We start from the raw sequence: 27,129 nt of genomic DNA on the forward strand, positions 1-27,129 counted from the left end.
AACCCTTGTGCAGAAATAAACCAGACCTGCTTAAGCCTGTTCTCCCAACGTGTGTTCCTTGAGTGCGTCGTTCACACTTACCTCCTGCCGGAGATCTAGCCCTACAATGTAGCAACGGGGGAGGCCTTATAGTCCTTCACCTTCATTAGACTTGAAGCTAAGAATCTGTGATTAGTTGGAAATCAGGCAAGAGCTAAGAGGAGGACAGAGAAATAGGACATGGGAGCATTGTCCTTTTGTAAAAGACACTGTCATCCATGGTATGGGTGATTCAACTCTATTCTTCTCCATACATCTTGTTGAACAAATGCAAGATGAAGAGAAAAAAATAATCTATTGAAATAATTTTGCAAAGAATAACTTCACTGTTCCTGATATGGTATCTAAGGAGAGTCTTAAGAGAGAAGATAAAAGTGCAGTATTCTTCTGTTTCCTCTAAGCATCTTGTTATCAAATATCTTTGAGGTTATAAGTGATTGATCCAAAAATTGGCAGAGTACTTATTTTTGAGGGCACTTTAGACACAAGAAGACTTTCAAGGTAAAAGAAAAAAGAAAAATGTATAGGTAAATATTTGTGATCACAGATTCTTGGACTGGTATTTTGGAGACAAAGTTTTACATTAGAGATTGTCCTCATTAACATTGATGCTGGGTTTCTGTGGCAACCAAATGCAAGGAGGAAGTTTAATGGACTCGCTTGGACAAGAAAACAGCATGATAAAAAAATGGCTTATAATATTTAGTGAATTATTTTGACCAATTACTTTGCCAGAACAAAGAAGGAAATATTTAATTCAAATCACTTGAATTAAACTTATGAATAAAAGTAGTCAATATAAATTAGAGAAAACGTAGAAGACTGTTTCCTCTCCAATGGAGTAATGGGTTTTTGATCTTGTTTCTTCCATTCTATCTTCACAAGCTATCAAGTGTGGCTCAGGACTGGAATATCCAGTTCAGACCAAGAGAACTCGCAGAAGAAAATATTTGCAGCATATGTAGGTGATTTATAACCTTAAACAATCTATTTAAATCTGTTAAAAATTCTCTATGGGCTGGGAAGGTGGCTCAGTGGTAGAGCGCTTGCCTTGCATGCCTGAGGCCCTGGGTTCGGTTCCTCAGCACCACATAAGCAAAAAGAAAAACAAAAAAAAAAAAATTCTCCTCTACCCCAAATTGCTCATTTCGAACAGCTTTGTATGCTTTTCCCAAGATTGTCCTTCATTACCTATTTAAAATTTTGAGAGGTCATAATCGTACTCTATAGAGACTGCTGTTTGGTTGTGCTTTTTGTGTGTTTTTGTTTTTTGTTGTGTTTTTTCACTGAATTTCAAAAAGTTGTGAAAGTGTGTTACAAAAATGTCCATCTAATTGTCCAATGTTCCGGGATCAGAGTCATTCCTTCTATCATTCTCAACCAACCCCTTCTACAAGATTTATTTCCGATTTACCACTTCCTTTCTCACATGTGTATATTAAATATTCTAGCTGTACTTGCCCCTTGTTCCATTCTTCGTTCATTCTATAGCTTTATTATTATTCCTTTAATATTATTAATATTAATTCAATTTCCTGATAGTCATTCTGTTAAACTGTCTGTTAGTACTTTGAAAGGTTTATATACATTCCATGGAGTTTCAATTCTGCATATACTTGAACTGATGTCAGCTCATATTTCCATAATTCATTCATCTGAAGTAACAATTTGCAAAACTGGAGACATGAAGCACCTAGACATGATTTCATTGCCCTCCATTTGGAAGATTAATCTGTAGTCAACAAGAAAGTTTAAAAATGGCTTAGAATATATTCCTAAATACCAGTTTTTATAAATGGCTTTGTAGAGTGGTGTGTGATTATTTTATTTTACATGGGATAATATTTTCAACTACCTATAAGTATTGGCAAAAGAAGAAATCTAAAATTTACTACTGTAGAGGAAAATGATAGAAATAGAAGACAGATTGTATGTTTGTCAAATCTCTGATGAGTACCCATATTCAAGACTTAAAGTCATATTTCTTACTATATTAGACATATAGGGAAAACATAAAACACCATATGATAAGGCAACTATTCATGACTTTTTAAAATGTACTTATGTGATGAAATTTATTTATTAGCTAATGTTTTGGTTTGAAATATTGGAGGCTGATCTATTTAACAAATTTTCAAAGGCACCTACTGAAAAACACAAATGGTGGGGGGTACTATTCCTACACTTTAATGAATGGTTGAACCTGTTTGGCATTAGTGCTGGGTGAATAAATCAACTATATTGAAACTTGCTCCCTACACTTGAAAGACTAGTAACATCACTAAATATCATCACTTGTATAGTGTTATTTTGTCAAATGTGATTTTTAAAAGTTTATTTGAAAAAGAATATACTTTCAGCAGATTAAATGTAGGTTATCATTTGTTTGAGAATGACAACATTTTATACTACAAAACCAAGTTTACTGAAGTACCAGTGTTTTGAAGCACTAAGGATCTTCTCAATTAATGTTTTTTGAATTATATTTGACCTCTATTTCAAGTATTCCTAACATTGGTAGACCAATTATGGATCTATCATTCAGGAACTATTTTTTTGCCTGCTGATACTGGACTGAAATAATTCATTAATCATTAGGAGAAGGGTATTACAAATAATCTTGTGACATTTGTGGTCTTTTTCACTCATATGGCATGGTCATCTGAAAACGGAAAGTTTGAATTACTGTACTTTCACATTTTGTGATTTCATCTTGCATTTTAAGTTGCCTTGCATTTCCCAATTGCTCACTGCTAATTCCTGCATTTCAAGGAATTGGGGCCCTGAAATATAAGAAATGAGAAATTGAGGTGGGTCTTCAATTACTTTCTCTTGGCATGTTGCATGGGCATAGGTGGGAACTTCTGCCCTAGTTATCTGATGAGGCGGATAACTGGGACCTGGGATCCTAGGACCCATGGATCCTGTAGAAGAATAATACCTTTTAGACACCATATCAGCAAAATTTGAGTATAATCAGTAGGAATGCTTCAGAAATATGGAGAAGAGTTCTGGGAAGATGGCGGAGGAGAAGCTGGAATCTGAACAAGCTCTCGCATAGAAAGTAGTTTTAGAATTCCAGTGAACAGTCCTAAGCCAGAGAATCACACCAAGTGTGCCATCACAGGACAGAGAGTTAGACAAGAGAGGGGAAGCCAAGGAAACGCATCAGCTGCTGCTCCGGCGGCGGGGTCGCGGCGGCAACCACCGCCGCGGAGTCATACCTGAGACACAGAGAGTCGGGACGAAGGAGCCAGACGCAGCGGACGAGCGGATCCAACTCAACACCAACAAGAACCGACAAGGAGCGAACATCTTCATCCTGCTGTTTGCAGACCAGAGACGACCCAGGATCCAAGACTCGGCGTGAGTACAAGCCCGACATCCTCACTCCTCAGGGAGCAGAGGAGGGAAGGCCACCCCTCCCCCTCCAGCACCGGTGATCTCCATCTTGGATACCAACAAAGCTCGGAGGAGCTGCTAGCTCCAGCTCAGGCCTTGGAATAAAACGAGTCATTTAGCAGGTCACAAGAACTTAACGCCGAAGTGACCGGCCAGACTCAGCTCCATCCAGGGAAAAGTCACCCAGCTCAGGCGCCAGCCATCGGAGTGCCTTGCCTCACTGGGTAACCAGAGCCAGAGGCTGCCCCTCCCTCTAGCAGCCACCACAATCAATTGAAAAACAGAAACCCTGAGAATGGCTCCAGGCTGGGCTCTGTGAGCTTTATCACAAAATAGCCCCAGGGAAAAGCTACTGTTTGTTGAAAGGCCTCAATTCTACCCAGAACCTAGCCTCATCACCACATCCCCCTCTTTTGTGACTCTCAAAGCAGACCACCCTCCCAGAAAACTAACCTGGGAGGGGGATCTCAAAATCTTGGGTAAAGCAGAGCATTTTTCTGCCTCTTCCAACCAACCGACTTAAGAAACAAATCAAGCCACAGGACCTCAAGCTGACCAGAGACTCCAACAAGAGACTGGTTGCAGACAAAAGGGAGATACAGGATTCTTCCCACTCCCCCCCCCCAAAAAAAATCAAAAGACTTTTTTTTCTTTTTTTTCTTTTTTTTTTCTTCTTCTTCTTCTTCTTTTCTTTTTTTTGCTTGTTTTTTGTTTTTTGTTACCATATATATATATATATATATATATATATATATATATATATATATATATATATATATAAATTTTTTCCCTTCTAAAACTTTTATTAATCTTTAATTTTTGCCTCTTCTGAAAAAATAATTGTTTTCCAGTAACTTTTTTTTTTCTCATCTTATAATTTTTATTTTAGGAATACGTGAATGAGAGTTTTCCTTTCTTTTCTTGTCTTCTTTCTCTTTTTCTTTCTTTCTTAATTATCTTTTTGTTTTTTATCTAGCTCTACTGAACTTCTGATCTTTTCTTTTCCCTTTCCCATCCTAAAAGATTTTCACATCTCCTCTATGTCCCTCCCGTTCTCTGAACATATTCACATTCCTCTCTAAATAGACGGTCTTTTAACCTCTATAATAACATTAATTTTTACGTTTCTATTCTTTTTCTGGTCTCTCTTTATTCCCCTTTCCGTCTCTTCTTTTTTTCTCTCTCTCTACTTGCATCCTACCCAACCCATTTCCTGCACTGTGATTAGGACATAGTTAACTCTCCCTGTGCCTCCCCACACCAATCTATTCCCAATTTTTACCCACATCTCTCCCTAATCCTAATAATTTCTGGTTTTCCAAATTCTTTTCTGCGGTTCGAAGTCCTTTAACATATAGTCGTTTGATGTTGAATAGATGTATCTGTTGAACTAGATTGTATCTGTAGACTATTGACTGTACAAATGCAAACTTTGGTTGATGGTTGCCTTAAGATAGTGTTCTAACACAAAACTGGTGCAATTTTATCTCAAATGGGCCGAGTAAGCCGGAAAAACACAAGAAAAATGGCAAATTCGGGTATCTCAATTCCCAACCTTGATAATCAGGGATTAGAACAGATAAAGAATAATCCAGAGGAGAGTTCCCAAATAGCTCTACAAACACTAATAGCAAACATGATAAATGAGAAGTTTGACAATGTACAAAGGACTCTGTATGAGCGTGATAGGGAGAGAGAGGAGGCATCCCAGAAGTTTATACAGGAATATCATAAGCGTGAGGAAGCTTCTCAAAAACTGATACAGGATTTGCGTGAACAACTTGAGAATACTCAAAGAGAAAGGGAGGAATGGCGTGAGCAGGCAGAGAACACTCAAAGAGAACTGCAGGAATCCCACAGAAGGGAGGAAACTAATCAAAGAGTAATTCACGAATTAAGAGACCAGGTAGAGAATACACAAAGATCACTAAAGGCATTCATGGAATCCATTAACAAAGAGCTGAATGAAGTCAGGGAGACCACAAAGGGAATGCTGAATGGAACCCAACAGAAGGAATGGCAGTCCAAAGTAACCATAACCAATGAACTAAGTGATTTGAGAACAAACACTGAACACCAAATTAAGGAAGTAAAGAAATTCATACAAGACCTAAAAGAGAGCTTCAACAAAGAACTTGAAGCCATCAAAGCTGACCAATTAGAAGGAAAAGAGATAAAAAACAAAGTAGAGAGTCTTGACAGCAGGTTAGACCATGCAGAAGATCGAATCTCAGGGATTGAAGACAGCCTAGATATTATAGAGAAAGAACATACAACCATCCAAGACAAGTCAAAGAAATATGATAGGTCTATCCAACACCTGGAAGACACCATCAGAAGGCCCAATCTAAGGATAATGGGTGTAGAGGAGCACCTAGAAACAGAAGTTAATGGTCTAGGAAATTTGTTTAACAGGATCCTAGCAGAGAACGTCCCAAACATACAAAAAGATAGGCCTATTCAGATACAAGAAGCTTTTAGAAACCCAAATAGACCAGACCAGAATAGGACATCCCACTGTCACATTATAATCCACACAGGATCAACCCAGACCAAGGAAAAGATCCTTAAAGCTGTCAAGGAGAAAAGGTTAATCACCTATAAAGGGAAACCAATTAGAATTACCTCAGATTTCTCAGCAGAGACAATCAAAGCAAGAAGATTCTGGAATGACGTATGCCATGCCCTAAAAACAAACAACTATCAACCAAGAATACTGTACCCAGCTAAACTCTCCTTCATAACTGAAGGCCAAATAAAAACCTTCCATAGCAAAGAAAAATTGAAACAATACATCTCCACCAAACCAGCCCTACAAAAGATTCTTAAAGATGTCCTACACATAGAAAACCAACAAGAACGCAACAAAGGCCAAGAAACTGCACCCAAACTGAGAATCCAAGAACCTTAGGAAGAACCCAGCTTTCACAGCCCCCAAGAAGGTGGATAACATGGCAGGAACTCCCAAATACCTCTCAGTCCTATCTCTTAACTTTAACGGACTGAACTCTCCAATTAAGCAACATAGACTGTCTAATTGGATTAAAAAACAAGACCCTTCTATCTGCTGCCTGCAGGAGTCACATCTTGCCCGTAAAAACAAACATATTTTCAAGGTTAAAGGCTGGAACAAAATCTACCAAGCAAACGGCCCTCATAAACAGGCGGGAGTTGCAATCCTAATATCAGATAAAATAGACTTCAAATTAAAATTCGTGAGAAGAGATAAAGAAGGTCGCTACATACTAATTAAAGGATCTCTCCTTCAGGAGGATATTACAATTCTAAATACCTATTCGCCAAACAATGGAGCACCCAAATTTATCAAAGAAACACTACTTTCCCTCAAATCCCATATAGATCCAAAGACATTAATTGTTGGGGATTTTAACACACCACTCTCCCCACTAGATAGATCAACTCGGCAAAAACTCAACAGAGAAACCGCAGATCTAAACAGCTGCATAGATCAACTAGACTTAACAGACATTTACCGAACATTTCACCCAGCAGCATCAGAATACACGTTCTTCTCAGAAGCACATGGAACGTTTTCTAAAATAGATCACATTTTAGGCCACAAAGCAAACGTCTAAATTCAGAAACATTGAAGGTATACCCTGCATTCTCTCTGACCACAAGGGAATAAAATTAGAACTCAACACCAAAAGCCACCAAAGAAAGTCCGGTATCACATGGAGGCTGAACAACACACTGCTGAACCATGAGTAGGTCATGGAAGAGATTAGAAAGGAAATTCAAATGTTCATGCTATTCAACAAAAATGAACACACAAATTACCAGCTCCTCTGGGACACAGCAAAGGCAGTACTCAGAGGCAAGTTTATAGCTCTGAGCTCCTACATCAACAAATTGGAGAGATCGGAAACTAGCAATTTAATGACACATCTAAACCTCCTTGAAAAAGAGCAGCAAGATAAACCCCAATCCAGTAGTCGGAAAGAAATAATCAAAATTAAATAAGAATTAAATGAATTAGAATCCAAAAAAACTATAGAAAGAATCAACAAAACAAAGAGTTGGTTCTTCGAAAAACTTAACAAAATTGACAGACCCTTAGCAAACCTTATCAGAAAAAGGAGAGAACACACCCAAATTAATAAACGCAGAGATGAGAATGGAAACATCACTACGGAAACAACCAAGATTCAGAACATTATAAGGGAATACTTCTCAAAACTTTATGCTAATAAGTTTGAGAACTTGACAGAAATGGACTTTTTCCTAGCAAATATTGACATGCCAAAACTAAACCAAGATGAGTTAAACCAGCTTAACAGGCCCATATCAAGCATTGAAATAGAAACAGCAATAAGAGACCTCCCAGCTAAGAAAAGTCCAGGACCAGATGGTTTTACAGAGGAACTCTACAAGGCCTTCAAAGCAGAGCTCACACCAATACTCCTCCAACTCTTCAATGAAATTGAAAGGGAAAGCTCACTACCGAACACATTCTATGAAGCCATCATAACCCTCATCCCAAAACCAGGCAGGGACTCATCAAAGAGAGAGAACTATAGACCCATTTCTTTGATGAACATTGATGCAAAACTTCTCAACAAAATTTTGGCCAATCGACTTCAACAATTCATCCAAAAAATCATACACCATGATCAAACAGGATTCATTTCAGGGATGCAAAGCTGGTTCAATATACGCAAATCAATTAATATTATTCATCACATCAACAGGGTCAAGAATAAGAACCACATAGTTATATCAATAGATGCAGAAAAAGCATTCGAGAAGATCCAACACCCCTTTATGATGAAGGTTCTGGAAAAATTAGGAATCCATGGAACATTCCTCAATACAATAAAGGCTGTATATGACAAACCTACAGCCAGCATTATACTCAATGGTGAAAAACTAAAGCCATTTCCTCTTAACTCAGGAACAAGACAAGGATGCCCACTCTCTCCACTTCTCTTCAATCTAGTATTAGAATGCCTAACTACAGCAATAAGACAAGATGCAGACATAAAGGGGATCCAAATAGGGAAAGAAGAAATAAAACTCTCCCTCTTTGCAGATGACATGATCTTGTATTAAAAGAATCCCATAGACTCCACTCCCAAATTACTCAAACTGATTCAAAACTTTGGCAAAGTAGCAGGGTATAAAATTAACCCCCAAAAATCAATGGCTTTTCTATTTGCCAACAATGAGAAAAGTGTGGCTGAAATTAGGAAAGCAACTCCATTTGTAATAGCCCCACAAAAAATAAAATACCTAGGAATTAACTTAACCAAAGAAGTGAAGGACCTCTATGATGAAAACTTTAAAATCTTGAAAAAGGAAATCAACACAGAACTTAAAAAATGGCAAAACCTCCCATGCTCTTGGATTGGCAAGATTAACATCATGAAAATGGCAATACTTCCAAAGGCTATCTACAAATTCAAGGCGATACCTATCAAAATTCCACCCTCATTCTTCAAGGAAATAGAGGAGGCAATCCAAAAATTCATATGGAACAATAAAAGACCCCTAATAACAAAAACGCTCCTCAACGGAAAGAACACTGCTGGAGGAATATCAATACCAAATTTCAAACTCTACTATAAAGCCATAGTAATCAAAACAGCTTGGTATTGGCATAAGAACAGACCTCAGGACCAATGGAATAGAATTGAAAACCCAGAAATGAACCTACAGACCTATAGCCATCTAATCTTCGATAAGGAAGCTAAAACAATAGAATGGAAGAAAGACAGCCTCTTCAGTAAATGGTGCTGGCAAAATTGGTTAACTACATGTAGAAAACTAAAGCTAGATCCTTATATATCACCCTGCACCAGAATCAACTCCAAATGGATCAAAGACCTTGAACTCAAAGCCGACACTCTGAAAACATTACAGGATGGAATAGGAGAAACCCTAGGTCTCCTTGGCTCAGGTCGAAATTTTCTGAATAGAGACCCGGAAGCACAACAAATCAAAGAAAGGTTGGACAAATGGGATTGCATAAGATTGCAGAGCTTCTGCAGGGCAAATGACATAGCTGGCAAGATCAATAGAAAGCCCACCGATTGGGAGAATATCTTTACTAGCCATACAACGGACAAGGGTCTCATATCTAAAATATACTTGGAACTCAAAAAATTAAACCACCCAACAACAAATCCTCAAAGAAACAACTGCCCAATAAATAAGTGGGCGAAAGACTTAAAGAGAAGCTTCTCTGAAGAAGAAAGAAGGATGGCCAATAGACACATGAAGAAATGTTCAACATCCCTAGCCATAAAAGAAATGCAAATCAAAACAACATTGAGATTTCACCTCACTCCAGTTAGAACAGCGAAAATCAAGAACTCTAACAACAACAGATGCTGGAGGGGATGTGGACAGAAAGGAACCTTACTTCATTGTTGGTGGGAATGTAAACTTGTTCAACCACTTTGGAAAGCAGTATGGAGGTTTCTCAAAAGACTTCACATAGATCTCTCCTATGATCCAGCAATCCCACTTTTGGGCATTTACCCAAATGTTTACAAACAAGACCACACTAAAGCTACCACCACAACTATGTTTATTGCAGCATTATTTACCATAGCTAAGACATGGAACCAACCCAGATGCCCCTCAGTAGATGAATGGATCAAGAAAATGTGGTATATATACACAATGGAATTCTATGCCTCCATCAGAAAGAATGACATTTCCCCATTTGTTAGGAAATGGAAAGGTTTGGAAAAAATTATATTAAGTGAAGTAAGCCAGGCCCAAAGAAGCATAGGACCCATGGTTTCCCTTATTTGCAATATCTGGTATAGGTATGAGTCAAGCGGAAAAGGTCAGATAATGTGATGTTAGGAAAATGAACCCTTAAATATGTATTTTAATGTTTTCGTTTCTTTCATGCATGTGTTTCTAACGCATTTATAAGATTATTTCTTTGTTGTTTTGTATGTCCCTCCCCCACAGTGTAACCCCCGCTTTCACTATATTTGATGTCAGTATAAAATGTGGAGGAGATGGGGACAAACAAGTCGTTTAAGGATTCAGGTGGACCTGTTGCAACAATGAGAAGTACAAAATGTCATGTCAAAACCAGCTTTACAATGTCGGTGTGGGCGGGGAGGGGGGTATAATTGGGTGGGGGGAGGGGGGTAAAATTGGGTGGGGGGAGGGGGGAGGCGGGGAAGGGAAGTGAAGGGTAAACAAAGGAGGAGGCTGCAATGCTTGGTAAGAAATGTATGCATTATCCTGCCCATGTAATTGTAGCCCCTCTGTACAGTATGTTCTCAAATAAAATAAAATACAATTAAAAAAAAAAAAGAAATATGGAGAAAAACAATTTGGGACCAGCGAGTTAAAACAATAAACAGAGCAGCAGAGTAAAATCCCTTATAGATTAGAGGAAAACAACATTTTTTTTTTACCATGTGAATTCAGAAGACCAAGAACACTTAGAAAGTATCACAAGTTTATACCGAAAACCTTGCATTGATACTTTTTATATTCTAATATATATTCTACTCCTGATTATTTATATTCCAATCTATTTATTGGAACAATATAAATTAATTTATCAAATTATCAATTAATTCTAGTAAGATCCACTGTGTGAAATATAAAATCAACACATATACGTATAAAATATATAATTATCTATAAGAAAAAGTTTTGCATTGTTCTGTTGTGGTTAGGGAATTAAAGGCAACTGTTTTAAAGCATTATTCCATTACCTCTACCTCATTGTTTGGTAGAATTAGAACTAAAGCTTTACCATTCGGGGATGTACAGCTTAGAGGCAAGAGGAAACACTGTGATTAAAAAACTACTAATTTAAGGCCTAATAACGAGGAGAAACATATGGACTTCTCCTGGAACTATGGAATATATTTGGTGATAGAAAATCAGTGGTGTAACTTCCTGCCTGGTTGGATGGTAGTCAGTCCAGGACATTAGGTAATCATGCATATGAACAATATTTTCACCTTCTTGGCTTTAGTTACTTTTGAAATGGTAGGGTGTAATAAGCAGTTATATTTTGAAAAAATACCTTCTAGTCCGAACAGTTCTGTCTGAACTGTTCGTCTCTCTATAATCCCTTGTAATTAAGATTATTTTTGCTCCAGTAAGACAATATATGCTGTCAGGGTAAGACATTCTGGTTGGGCTGTTCCTACATGAAGCAAGGGTAAAAGGTCAAGGAGACATTTGTGCCAGCAAGACCTCATTTGGGAAATTTTAAGCTGCAGAAGTTTAGAAGTAGCTCTAAGCAAGGCTTACTTTGAATCCATTAGCTCAACAAAGCTAAATCAGTTAATAAACAAGTACTTGAAAATCCATCACCTTTGCACCTATCTAGAAAGGCTTCAAAGTATGATCAAATTTCAAATGAAAAAGACTTAAAGTAGTCATTTACAAAAACTTGCAAATGTGAGCAATCGAACAAACAACATAAGTTTTTTCCACCATACACAGAATTTTACAGAAATAAGATTAATAGCAATTTTGGGAACAATAAGGTTTCCTTGTTACAAATAGGCAACCAAGGATATATGCCTGTCTTAAGATTGCATCATTAATTACTTAAGTTTGTAGGATACTACATGCTTCAGCAGCACGTGTAACCGAATTACAATACAGAGATTTATATGGCTCTTGCACAAGGATGATATGAAAATTTGTGAAGTATTCCATATTTTTCATTATTCAGATGCAAGAAATGAAAAACAGTTATTCAAAAGTTGATTACAAATATACAAGAGTAATAATATGTGTAATTCATAGAAATAAAAGTTAATTTGACATCAGTGTATTCAATCTTCACCGTTTTAGAAAGGCCTTTACATAGCATAACCTTTATAAAACTTTTGAAATAAGATAACATTGTCATTTTATCCCAAAGAAATAAAATTCTATAAGGACCTAGGAATTAAAAGAATCTTAAAATGTTTCTATATGGAATGCAATCTGAAAGAACACATGTATTAATGAACGTATGGATTATAAAACAATGTCGAATTCAAAGTATTATATATAGGAGCGAATGAAATATATTATGGACATTATACAAACAGAATACTAAATATTTTAAAATATACTTTTTCAGACAAGCACCAGAAATATCTTTAGTTTCTGTACTACTCATTTCAACAGATAAGTTAAAATTATTTCTGATTTAATAAATCACAAACTCTATAGAAATCATTATAGATGTATACAAACAACTCGAATATATTTTGACATCAATGTCAGGCAATTCACTTGGAAGAATACCATGGAATACATGAATTTTTAAAGTAAGGTATTGCTGTTGCTTTGTATTGTGAAAATATTTTCTATGGACACATAGGATGGACTGGCAATTTTGAAATTTAAGAAACTTAACTGATCCATTAGGACTTAGGAGAACAATTTGTACAGCTTTCCACAACTTCAAAGAGGTAGTGATACATACTTATCCTTTTGGCAATATCAAATGCAGTTTCTTCCAAGTTGTGCTTCAGACCTGGCTTGATATAATGGTTCAACAGAAGGAGATCCCGCGTATCTTTGCTATATCTATTCCCAGCAGCAAGATGCAGGGGGTCAAGAGGCCTTTAACTTGGCCATTGGTATCTGCATCATGATGAAACAAAGAAGCCACTCTGTTATTATTCCATGTATAAGTACTGTGCAGGGATGTCCAGCCATTCGCAGTTATTACATGAATATTTGCCTTGAGCCACCAACTCATGGACAATATCTAAGTGTCCACTGTAGGCGTCTCGATGAAGAGGGGTATACTCATCGTCATCCCTAGTAATCACATGAGTGGCCTTTTTGGAAAATAGTCTCTGCACTGTAGTAAGGCGATTATTTTCAGCAGAACAAAGAAGAAATTTGCTTGGATACTATTTCATTTTTTTCTTGCAATTGATACCATTTCTCACTTTTTCATCTTGTTCCTCAACTTCATCAGAATTGCCTAACCAGAGACTTTGAGTGCCAATGAGAATGAGCTCTCCATGTATTTCCCCAATAGTTCACATTGGATGAAATGGTCAGAAAAATCTGGTGAATTTTCTGCATCTGTTTTTTTCACTATTATTTATTTTCTCTTTTTTCATTTTTACTATTCTAAATTATTCGAACTGGAGAGTAGGGAATTGGTAGAGAGCAGAGGAAAGATTTTCCTCCGTATTTAAAGGTACAGACTGAAAATGAGGACCAGTGTTTTCTTCTTGTGCAGCTTATTCTAAGAATGAGAAAACAGGAAATAATGTATTCTATGTAAATGAATTGGGATATGGCAGAGCAGAAAGTGAAATGATGCAACCAAAAATATAAAAGCAAAATAAATTAGGATAATTGTGGAGCAATCATATTACCTATGAGAACCATGAAAGGGAGAGAGGGAGAGACAGATGTGCAATGATCTAGCTAGCCACAAAATCCATCCCTCTCATCAAATTATAGAGCAAATAAATTCATTTTTTAAAAGAGATGGAAATAGAATTTAAGATCAGATATCTCCATTGTTTTTAATTATATTCTTATTATCTTAAATACTTGTATAAGGGAATTTTCATTCAACATATCAGTTTTCTAAGTAAAATGGATCTTTATATAACTTTTCCACACCCTTCCAAACCTCGCCCCACTTTAATTTTTTCTAGTTTCATACTATCTGCATTGAATATTATACCTTCACTCTCTTCCTCCATATCTCTTTTTATTCCTTCCTTTTGACTTCCACTCACATATTCCAAGTGATAGTTTCCTGGTATCCATTTTGTTGGAGTAAAGTTCAATTTTATAAGAAATTACACCTTTGAAATACTCCTCTGCAAATAGCACGCTTTGGTTAATATTTTTGTGTAAACTTGTATAAATTTCTAGCTTCCAAATATGGCTCTGACTTAGTTCCATTAATATATTTTTAGATCTATCCTTTTCGTTGCAAATAATGTAAGAGTCTTCAAAATGGATGGGTTCAATCCAATTGTGTATATGTGCCACACTTTCTCTAATCATCACTCTGCCAAAGGGCATCTGGGCTGTTTCCTTAACTTGGCTACGGTGAATAGTGCAGCAGTGGACATGATTGTGAAAGTGATTTTACTGTTACATTTTGGAATAATTCATCACTTCCTTTGTGGGAGCAATACTCCATCCAGTTACCCAGAATAAGAACATCCTTCCCTTCATCTTCATCACATTGAATTGCAAGTCCTCAAAAACACACTTACCCCTACAGGTCTCAATAAGCTAAAACACCACTGTGCCCATATTCTTTCAAAACATTTTTCTCATAATTGTACATATAATTTAGTGAGAACCTTCTATGTACTTTCCTAATGTGGGAATGAGGGACATGACAGAGTAAACGTAAGAAATATGCAACTTAATTAGCTATTATCATATTTAAAATCATGTTCAGCTCTAATTCATAGCCTCACATAATATTATTTTAATCTTTATTTGATTACTTCATCTAACCCGTAAATTATATCAGGTGAGTTAAAAGCAAAGGCAAAAAGTGTGGTTTTATTTTGACACTCATGTGTGAGGTTGCACAACATGGGCAAATAGATGGATTGGAATTAATAGCTCTTATCCATTTTGTTAACGTAGAGATGATTTTCCCAACCTGATTCTTGAATTCGTATTCCATTCAACAACAAGAAACATGTGATAATTTCCTTTGTTTTGCTCCTTATTAAATTTTTTCCATTTTATTTTATAATGGATGATTTCATAAATGTACTGTAGATACAAAAATATGTTAAAATATTTCTATCCATATGCATTGATATATACATACTCACATATATTATGCAGGTTATAATGATAATGTATAATTTCAGTAACTGTACAATTTACTAAATTATTAAAACGATCGACAGCTCATGCCTGGCATCCTGGTTACTCGGGAGGCTGAGATCTGACAATCATTGTTTGAAGCCATCCTGGGCAAGAATGTCCAGGAGCCTCTTATCACCAAACAACCAACAGAAAATCAGAATTGGAACTGTGGTTCAAATAGTATAGCGGTAGCCTTGAGAGAAAAATCTCAGGGACATCATCCAGGTTCTTAGTTTAAGAAGTACAATCTACCCAAATAAAATCTATTTAATTTACACCTGTGTAATTAAAGTATTTCCATCACCCAAATGCACAACCATGCTCATTTGCAAGGTAACTCTGTTTTGTGTGAAGTACCATAAAATATTTTCACTTAAGTTGAAAGCATTGGAATGTGGGTTCATTCTATCTCTCTCATGCATTTTTCCACTCAAATATTCAAATCTTACAATTATTCCAATTATTTAAAATCATAGCTTTTTACTTTCATACCCAAATATTAGAGTTTGAATTGAGTGTCTTGTGCCCCATAAATGGGTGTTCTTACCACTTTGTTATGTCCCCAGCTCTAAATTATCCTGATTATTTTTCAGATCCTTGTGTATGACGTTGGGCTCAGTCCATGTTATGTTATTCTTCCTGGAATTTAGAATAACAGGTGCATGGCATTGTGTACTGATTTTTCTGTCCAGTCTGGGCTTTAACCTCTATCCTCAAGAGTAGACTCCCATGTAGTCAGGATTTTCATAAGTTTGTGATAGCTGATGTTGTTTTAAGTCTTTGCATTTCCTGCAGGTTCTTGACTACTAAATTAATTTGTTTTCTTGGGTTGTGTTGTTTCATTTGAATGTATGTGTTGAGTTGTTCCTCACTTGTCCTTTTGTTTCTTTCAATCAAGTTCTTACCTAAAGTGCTGAGAAACCAATTCTTCTTTTTCATGATAGTCAAGGTGAACATGATTTATTACAAAGCAATTTCAGTAATATTTAAACATCTTCATATCTATGGATGGTACATAAATGATAAGTGCTGCGATGGGTTTTTTTATTTTCACAGCAGTCTTTGCCATGCACAGACAGATCATCATAAAATCTATGAAGATAATAAAACTACAGATGCAAGCAAAGAGAAGAAAAACCTATTATTAATTGTTTGACAGAGGCTTGCGTTCTAGTGAAAGAAATACGTTGCTTGATGCAAGATTTCACAAAATTGTATTTCTAGGGGGAAGCTAAACAACCATCTAATTCTACAGAATTGAGGGAGAAGAATCAAACTCCTGAATAGTTTACATATGGGTCAAATAAAAGCATGCTTCTAAAAAGAGAGTTGACTTTAGAGAAACGTGATGAGTTCTATGTAAATAGATGCTTAGCTGATTTTGTTAATTTGTAAACTAATACAGGGAAATAGGGTACAGCAAGGTAAAAAAAGAACTTCGCATTGAAATACTCATGTGTGTGTGTGTGTGTGTGTGTGTGTGTGTGTGTGTGTGTGTGTGTGTGTGTACATGCACGTGTATACACGCATGCTCATGTGCAAGTGCTAATTTATTCATTCATCATCCCTAAGATTCTGTGTCCAAGGATAGTGGTTTACCACTTGAGGCATTGTTCCACTTCTGGTTTTTTGGAGATAATCGCATGTATTTTCATGATTGGACTGGCTTTGAATAGTGGTCTTCATATCTCAGCCTCCAGAGTAGCTAGCTAATCTTACTCAGCCTCCAAGTAGCTAGTTAAAATTGGGCCTGTCCTCTATACTTCACTGCTTTTTTATTCTTGTCCTGAGGTGTTCACATGCCTAAGTCATATATATGTCTAGTTGCTTTAAGAAATACTCTTATTGCTTGGCACCAGGGGCTCCCATCTGAACTCTTAACTACTGAGGAGGCTTGAGAACAGAACCCAGGCCAAAAGTTTAGTGGACTTCCTTCTCAATATATAGTTTGGTGCATTGGATCATTTCCACCATCCTGCACTATCTACATGTTAAGATTGGAAGGGCTGCCGAATCCAGGCCAGCCAAGTTAGGAAGCAAGACAATTTGGTGTGCACCCCTTATACCCTTGATAATGGGAAGGCTAAAAATTCAGATCAGATGCATGTTCTTTTGAAAGGGAACCCATATCCTAAAATTAACCAATGATATGACACCACTCTACAGAAACAATACCCAAATTGAACACAATTTCCCACAACCAAAATAAGCATATACTTTAACATGCAAAAACAGTACAATCTGCTCTTTGCTCTAATATCAGCTTCATCTAATTATCATATGATGTGACAGAATAGTTTCTTCATTAAACTGATTATATATTTTAAGAAACCTAGAAAATTCTTTCTCACATATTAAATCCAACGAATGGCAAATTGCCTCATTTCTTACCTATTTGGCTACTACTATAAGTTCATCTTATGATTATTATTAATAGTCATATATTCAGATTTATTAATTTACTATGTAACAGTTTTTAAACTTTTGGCTTCTCTGCTGAAGTCGAAGTATTTAAATAGTATCATCAAATTATAGTACTTGGGTACTTAGGGCAGTTTTTTAAAAAGTTTTAAACCAATGGTTTCTAGTAATTCTTTTTTTTTGGGGGGGGGTGTCGGATCATGGGACCTGAATTCTGGGCCTGGGCGCTGTTCCTCAAGGCTAGTTCAAGGCTAGCACTCGACCACTTGATCCACAGTGCCACTTCCAGTTTTTTTTTCTGTTTATGTGATGCTGAGGAATTGAACCCAGGGCCTCAAACATGCAAAGCAAAAGTTCTACCACTGAGCCACCTTCTTAGCTCTCTATGAATTCTTAATTGGTATATTATTTAGTTTATTTTTAATTTCAATTTAATTTTATTGTAAAGGTAATTTACAGAGGGGATACAGTTATCTAAATAAAGTAATGAGTACATTTATTATGGAAGGAACATATTTATCGCTTCCATTGATTTTTTTGCACACTCAAAAAAAAAAAACTAGTGATGCTTTTCCTGTTGATATTGACCAATGGGTACTTTTCTTTCTTCATGCATTTTTTATTATAAACTTGATATACAGAGGGCTTACAGTTATTTAAGTCAACTAAAGAGTACACTTCATTTTATTTTCTAAATTTTGAATTTAATTATTTTCGTTTCTTTAGGGTTATTCTTTTTTTAAGAGTTATAGGATTAGTTAATTTAGTTTTGCATAATTTTAACATATGTAAATTATTCAGAGATATATTTTTTGCTTTCAAAACAGTTAACATGTGAATATTTAAAAATATTTTCTTAAATTTTATATGGTTGATGAATTTAAATAAATTTAATTTCTTAAAGTTCTAAACATATTTGTTCAGGTAATGAATACTGTATTTTCAAGAAGCACATACTTTATTAAAAAAGGCTGCATTACATGGTCACTTTTTGGAAATATTTATAGTTGAATTAAAAAAAAAAACTGAGCTGGAAGCCGGGCGCTGGTGGCTCACGCCTGTAATCCTAGCTACGCAGGAGGCTGAGATCTGAGGATCTCGGTTCAAAGCCAGCCCGGGCACGAAGAGACCGTGAGACTCCTATCTCCAATAAAAACCACCAGAAAACCGGAAGTGGTGCTGTAGCTCAAATGGTAGAGAGCTCGCCTTGAGCTGAAGAGCTGAGGGACAGCGCCCAGGCCCAGAGTTCAAGCCCCACGGCCGACCAAAAAAAAAAAAAAAAAAAAAAAACTGAGCTGGGCATAGTGATTTGTGGTTTCCTTTTTCTAACTATGGTGGGAAGTGTAAATAGGGTTTGTAATTTGGGAAAGACTGGGAAACTTTGAGACCTTATAAAATTTCCAGAGTGAAATGATTAGAGATATAGCCATGCCTAGCAAGATATAGAGCACCTGGTTATCATATACTAAATCTTGAGTTAAAACACCAGTAACATCAATCTTTTATCAAAATAAAAGTATACATGTTTCAAAATGTTTATTATTTAAAACTTGTTTGCAAATTTCTCATGTCTTTTATTTCTTAATTTTAAATTTACTTAATCTATAAGAATCCAAGTATCTTGTGACTGTTTTATTTCTACTAAACTTTTAATAGTATGAGCAATATTATGATTTCATATATTAAAATACTTTTACTGTTTGTGATAATTTTCCCTGTTTAATATGATAATAACAATATTCCAAATGTGTGTATGTGCTATGTGTGTGTGTGTGTTTATGTGGGTTTTGTGTGTGTGTGCTTTGTGTGTACTTTGTAATGCTTGGGAGATCACACAATTGCTTCACATATGTTAGGCCAAAGTTTTATTACTGAACTATACTGTCTAGTTATAACACAAATTGTGTTTCAAGTTATGACTTTTTAAAATTTTCATTCCTAGTATGCTTTTCCAAAATTATATATGATAAAATGTGATCCATCTTCTATCCACATTAGCAATTGTTAGTTTTATTCTTTCTCTTATTTCTTTGGAAATGAATTATATTCCTATTACAACTTTTTTACATTGTAACAGCTCTATACAATGCTTTGTTTTCTATTTTATTTTTTCCATGTTATCTGACTTTCAGTCCAAACTATCAGGTGGATTAAAAAGAAACTTGATTCAGGACACTTTATTTTTCTCCTTCTCTTCTCTGAAATCTTTCTGTTTTTTGAAACAATACCAATGACATACAGCTCCTATGTGATCCACCATTCTTCCCTATCTCTCTCTCTTCTGCAGTACAGCTCAAGTCGTTATCATTCAGCTTTATTATGCTATAATGTTATCTAAATCTTAACTCATTCCTAAATTAATTTTAGTTGTTTGAGCAATCTCTAAAGACATTTATCTATATATAATATCAGGGGTTTGTGTTTCCACAAGGTGCAAAATATGAGTGACTATCAAACATCCAGATATCTCTGGAGTATATTGGTCCACCTGCTCAATAATCCCGTATGTAAATTCAAGGAATTCATAACAATCTTGTAAAATGGTGTAGCTTGAGCCTTCATACAAGCTTTGAATTGTATTACCATGTTTAGTGAAGATAACCTAGTTCTATTATAAGAACAGACGCATAGAAGAAGGTAACAGATTTTTCAAAAATTAATTCTTAGTTTTATGTTCCACAGATTTTGAAGAGGATGCCATGAGACTTTATGAAATAAAAACAGAATCTTAAATGGTTGTATTGGCACTATTGCCTCTCTAGATTTAAAGAATGATCTTAGAATATTACCTCAATCCTTTTTTTGTGTGTATGTATGTCGGTCATGGGGTTTGAACTCTGGGCTTGGGAGTTGTCCATGTGCTCTTCAGCTCAAGGTGAGCACTCTACCGCTTGAGCAACAGCAAAACTGCCAGTTTTCTAGTGGTTTATTGGAGATAAGAGTCTCATGGACTTTCCTGCCCAGGATAGCTTTAAACCACCATCCTCAGATCTCAGCCTCCTCAGTAGCTAGGATTACAGGCTTGAGCCACCAGCACCTGGCCTACCTCAAACCTTACAAAGAATGATTATCAAACTAAATGTGAGATGTAAAAACCTGTAAAACATAAATGTAAAAATTCATGACATCGGATTAGTAAAGGTTTCTAAAAATTTGACATGGAAAACATTAGTAGCTAAAGAGAAGCAAGAACTGGATTATATCAAGTGATAACCTTTCATAATTCCAAGGACACTATAACAGAAACGAAACCATATCCAACAGATAGAGGGCATATATTTGTTAATGCTACAATATTAATGCTACAGTGATTCTGAAACTTAAGTGTTTTTTGGGAGGGGTCCGGTTGTGGGGCCTGAACTCTGGGCCTGGGCGCTGTCCTTCAGCTCTTCAGCTCAAGGCTAGCAATCTACCACTTGAGCCACAGAGCAACTTCCTGCTTTTTTTTTGCTTATGTGATGCTAAGGAATTGAACCCAGGGCCTCAGGCATGCAAGGCATCGCTCTACCACTGAGCCACCTTCCCAGCCCCTGAAACTTAATTATTTTTATATCTTCTAATTCTATAATTTTTTTTCCTGAATAGTATATTTTATTAAATAACATATGCAGATTAATAGTCAATAGGAGGGGCATATGAAATAAGCTCCTTTTTAGTGTCTAAGAAATAATAAAAACTCACTAATAAGTCCATAATATTAAAAGAGGACACAAAATATAGCAATGCATTTGTGGAGAAATTGATATACTTCTGATAGTGATCGATTTGTATAATACTACAATCATTTTAGCAAATAAGATTTCAAGTCTTCAAAAGGTGAAAGAGAATTTTATAGGATCCAGGCATTACACTTCTATGAATGTATTAAACAGAAGTAAAAAAACTTTTTTGGATAGAGAATGTAGTTAATTGACAGTGAACTTGAATAGTATGTGTGAGACCCTGGAAATGATCCGCAAAAAAAGTTTTTGAAAAGACACACTACAGAGGATGTATGCTTGGCAAATTCCTGTAACTGAATTTTATATCTATTTTTAATGTCTGTTCTAAAATATACAGCATTTCTATTTGAAGGAATGCAAGTTTGTGAAAATCGGGCTTTGAAAACCTATGAAGGCACAATTCACTTCCAAAGCACTAAAATGTATACAATAAAAGGAGATAATATATTGCAAGTGAATTGCAAGTCAGGAAAAAAAAAACTATTGTTAAACTTCTTCACACAAAATGCAGAATAACTAAAAAGATGTTTTGGTGTTGGCTAAAAACTCATTGTAAACTACTGCATTTAAAACAAAGATGTGATTTCTGTTTATTTTGAGGGTATTTTGTCCGTTTGGCTTTATACAGAGATAACTCAATCCAAAAGTATATGTGATAACTGGAATACCTAGGAATTATGCATCAATTCTAAGTAATTTTTTATTATTTTTATTGTGAAAATACTGTACAGATGGGTTACAATTACATGGGCAAGATAATGAGTACATTTCTTATCAAGCATTGTAGCCTCCCCCTTTGTTTCCCCTTCCCATCCCTTCCCATCCTCCCCCTGTCCCCCACCAAATCCTCCCTGCTCCCCCGCCAAAGTTGTAAAGTTCATTTTTCGACATAACGACTTGTACATCTCATTGTTGAAATGAGTCCACCTGTATCCCTATTGTTTTCCCATGGTTTCCCTTATTTGTAATATCTAGTATATGTCTGATTCAAGCAGAAAAGGTCAGATAAGTTGATGTTAGGGAAATGAACCCGAAGGTAGGTATTCAAATGTTTTCTTTTCTTTCATGCGATTGTTTCTAACACATTTATGATTTTTTTTTTGTTGCTTTGTATGTCCCTCCCCCACAGTATAACCCCTGCTTTCACTGTATTTGATGTCAGTATAATTGTGGAGGGGAAGGGGTAAAACTTCTAAGTAATTGAGAAACTTTTCTGGAAGAAACTTTTAGCAAATGACAAAAGACACAAATCTATGCATCTGCATTTTATGAAAGTCATATGTTACATGCTCAATCCAATTACTTATCTCTAGTTTTCTAGGAAAAACGTATTCTCAAGATAAGAGCCAAAAGCAGTGAAAATAACAAAATACACAATCATCTTGATTTATTTGTGAAAGTAACAAATGAAATAAAATAATTCCACTGAAGGGACTCCAATATTAGTGTATGTGAAGATATTCCTAAATGCCAATGTCCATTAAATTTTTGGAATTTTAATTTCTACTAACATAGGAAAACTAGAACAAGAAAACAAATATAGACTTAGAGTGAACCAGCCTTGAAATCATTTTCTCAATTGCTTTGTATGTCCCTCCCCCACAGTATAACCCCTGCTTTCACTATATTTGATGTCAGTATAACTTATGGAGGAGATGGGGGAAAACCAGTTGTTTAAGGATACAAGTGGACCTGTTGCAACAATGAGAAGTACAAATTGTCATGTACAAAACGAGCTTTACAACGTCGGTGCAGGAGGGGGTGGGGGGGAAGGAGAAGGATTGGGATTGGGGGGGAGGGGGGAAGCTGGGAAGGGATGTGAAGGGTAAACCAAAGGAGGAGGCTGCAATGCTTGGTAAGAAATGTGTGCATTATCCTGCCCATGTAATTGTAACCCCTCTGAACAGTATGTTCACAAATAAAATTAAATTAAATTTAAAAAAAAGTATTGACACTCCTTTGCTTTGGAAATCATTTAACAATATTTATCACTTATGATAATTCAAATACCAAGCAAGAGTAATTTTATATAATCATTATAAATATCATTTTATTACTATTGTAAAATAGAATAAAAAAATCAGTCCCAATATATGACGTATCTATCATTATTCTTAACTTCTAATCATTACCTAAATATTTTAAACAATCTAAATAATCATGTCTTTAACATGGACGTAAATGTTCTACACATTTTTACTTAACATTTTCCAGGGGTATGTATTCATGTTTCTAAGAAATGTTCACAGCGGTTAAAAGATGCTTTTGTGAAATTAATGTGCTACATTTTTTGTTGTGGGTGTTGTTTTTAGTGGTTAATTGAAGATAAGAATCTAACAAGTAATTTTCTGTCTGGGCTAGTTTCGGAAACAATTCTAAGATCTCAGCACCCAGAATAGCTCTTATTATAAGGGTGAGTTACCGGCACTTGATTTCATGAAGTTTTTTTTTTTTTTTTTTAATTTTAATTATATTTTGAGATACTTGTTTCACTATAATATATATCATTCTACACATAAATTTAGATATATGTATATATTTCTGAGGACAAATAATCTCTAAAAATATACTATTCTACACATAACATTTATATATATAGAGAGAAGACAGATATAGACAGAGAAAGAGAGAGAAGACAGATTCGCTCTAAAAATTTTATGCTACTATTTTTGACGTTTTTCATTTCAAAGATATACAGCCTATTTTTCTAAAAGTTTCCTAGAATAAAATAACTAATATTTCAATAGAAAGTAGAGTTTATTACTTTCAAGGGAATTTTAGATATACACATGATATTATAGTAACATTTACAGTATATTACTTGAAAAGGTTCTGTAGTTAGGGGAAGAGAAGAAGTTAATTCATACTGATTAGGAAATTGCAATGCTTCAAAAAGCTATTCCATAATTTGTTATAAGCACATAGTCAAACTACCTGATATGGTTTAGGGTTTTTTTTATTTGTTCAAAATTTCAATATGGATTCATGCACAGTGGTAACATTAAAATTATTAATCAAAAGACAAATAATAAAATAATAGACACATATCCAACATTCAATAATTAGCACTTATGTTGCTAATAATAATTTTGATGGGGAGGCTGATGACCACAGTGTAGCCTGATAATGACGATGTTGTGATTGAAAAGGAAAAAAAAATACGTAGATATCTTTGAAGCTGGATTTCCCACATTGAATGCATAGTTATAAACAGCGTGGGATTACATACAATAAGAATAAGAGGAGGAGGGCTGGGAAGGTGGCTCAGTGGCAGTGTGCTGGCCTTGTCTACATGAGGCTCTGGGTTTGATTCCTCAGAACCACATAAGCAGAAAAAGTGGGAAGTGTCACTGTGGCTCAAGTGGTAGAGTGCATTAAGCTGAAGAGCTGAGGGACAATGCCAGGCCAAGAGTCCAGGCCCCATGACGAACCAAACCAAACCAAACAAAACAGAATAACAAAAGGAGAGTTTGAATATCAAGAATTACAATCACATAAACAGGTACAGACAGTAAAAACCCTAATGTTATTCCAGCAGTCTTTCTAATGTATATACACTCACTGTTCTTGGTGGTATTATTTTCTTATAAATAAAATCATTTATTTCCACATTTTGATGGACTAAGATGTAGGTTTCAACTTAGTGTGATGATTAGTTCAAATAACATTCTCATATAGATACCATTCAATAACCAATGTTTTCAAATGATATATTAAGAGTATGTTCTTCATTACAGTTGTAAATACATGACACAATTTACATAATACTACTTACATATCTGCAGTTACCATAAAAGGACACAAGTTGCAGAGCCAGGAGTTAAAATTTATTTTTATTTCTGCATGAAACTATTTCTGACTTTATAACAACAAACTGAATTTGACTCTTTCCTTATTTGTAAGCTAAGGTTGAAAATGTAAGGACTGTTTACTTTCTTTTTCCTTGCTCTAGAAGTCAACAAATATATTCTTCAATATTTCTGGCAGATTACATCCATTAAATGTAAGACCAACATTCAATGTTGTGAGTAATTAATGGTACTAGAATTTTTGTCTGAGTTCTTCGCTCTGTGTGCTTACAAGGAGACTCATTGGGTGATGGAGAGGACCAATATGAAAAGACTAGGGAGAAATGCATACTTAGTAAACAGTTGTTTTAGGACTGAGTGACTGGTGATGAGTATTTGCAATAGGCTGGTGTGTCAGGGTCATAAAAAGAAGTACATAGAAATTACATTAGTGACAGAAACTGAGAAAATCTTGGTCATTCATCTTATCTAATGGATGGAGGTAGAGTAAGAGGAAATCTAAAGTTTTTCCACATCTCTGTCTCCTAACTCTGTTAGTTACATTCTTGGTGATAAGGATGGATTTAGATCGATTTATCTTGGTGATAAAGATGGATTTAGAGGAAAAAACTCTCTGATAGTTCTAAGATTTATGTTAAACAGATGCAAAGATAGGTCTGTTTGGACATCATCAAAATATTCATAACAATGAATATGAAAAATAATAAAATCAGGGACATTATTAAAGGGAAGAGGAAAAGGAATGTTCTGAGGAAAGTGTGAAGAATGTGAGTACCAGAGTGGAAAAGATTGGAGGAAAGTGATAAATAAGGAAACAAAAAAGGAATAAACACAGATTTACAGAAGTAAAGGAAGGAAAGAATTTTCAGGAAGATATTGAAGGAAACCTACTATTTGGATTTGAAAAGTAAAAGGGCATAGACAAGTTCAATAAGAACAGTGTTTTGGTGAAAGTTATATTGATAAAATGTTGAGATGTGAATATGAGGACAAAATTCTGGATAGATTAATTCAACAGATCCTGTTGATTCTAAATGTTGGGAACAAATGCTTTAATCCTGACCTTAGAAATATTATACAGATATAACTGTCATGAACTTTTCTTAGTGGTATTATGTGAATATTTTTGAAAACTTTATTTAGCTAGGAGATTATAGATTGAACTACAGCACAAAAAAGCCTAATTTCTCCTACAGTTCCAATTAGTGACCCATCTATGCATATCAGTTTGGGATTTTATTGAAATATATTTAGATATGTTTGGATATCTTATCAGCCTACTCATTATAAATGTAGGAAAAAAACACCAAGTATTAGGTTGAACATACAGCTTTAATGATGTGACTGAAGACTCCTGGAATTGATTTCTCTTTAGAATAGAAAATGCCTCAATAGCAATTGACACATCATAATTGCCATATACACTATCGAAATCTAAATCTTGTTAGGTATATCTCCATGCTGAAATAACACTGTCAACCAACCTGACACAAATTCTTATATGTAGGAAAATGTTCTTATAAACTTCAAGCTTTTATTGAATGGAAAAATTCAGACATTACTCTCACCACTATGATTAAATGCCTAACAAGATAAGACCTTTTGCTTTAATGCTTTTCTTTCACTTTCTCATACACATTGTCAAGTAATGAAGAATTCTGATTTAACAATAAGACAATCGTGACTTGTATTAACACAACATCTAGGATCTAATGTTAATTTGGATGCTTACTAATTAGCTCCAAATTTTGTGGATATTTAAATTTCTCCTGGGTAAACTAATGAACTCCATGAAAATGTCCCTAAGGAGCCTTTCAATTCTAATATCACTGTCTCAAAATGCTTTAAATTCTACATTCTTTAATGTGGGCATAGGGTTATTTTGTGGAACTTTTCTCCTCAGAGAGTGAATA

General features: G+C 35.3%; 1 pseudogene; it reads left to right on the top strand.

Moving 5' to 3' along the window:
- The first annotated feature begins 12,023 nt into the window (after positions 1-12,023).
- On the top strand, positions 12,024-12,120 carry LOC138841277 (U6 spliceosomal RNA; annotated as a pseudogene).
- Positions 12,121-27,129: the final 15,009 nt, after the last annotated feature.

Source organism: Dipodomys merriami, unplaced genomic scaffold (genome assembly GCF_024711535.1).
Source record: "Dipodomys merriami isolate MVZ:Mamm:240054 unplaced genomic scaffold, mDipMer1.0.p SCAF_311, whole genome shotgun sequence".
In the NCBI taxonomy this organism is placed as follows: domain Eukaryota; kingdom Metazoa; phylum Chordata; class Mammalia; order Rodentia; family Heteromyidae; genus Dipodomys; species Dipodomys merriami.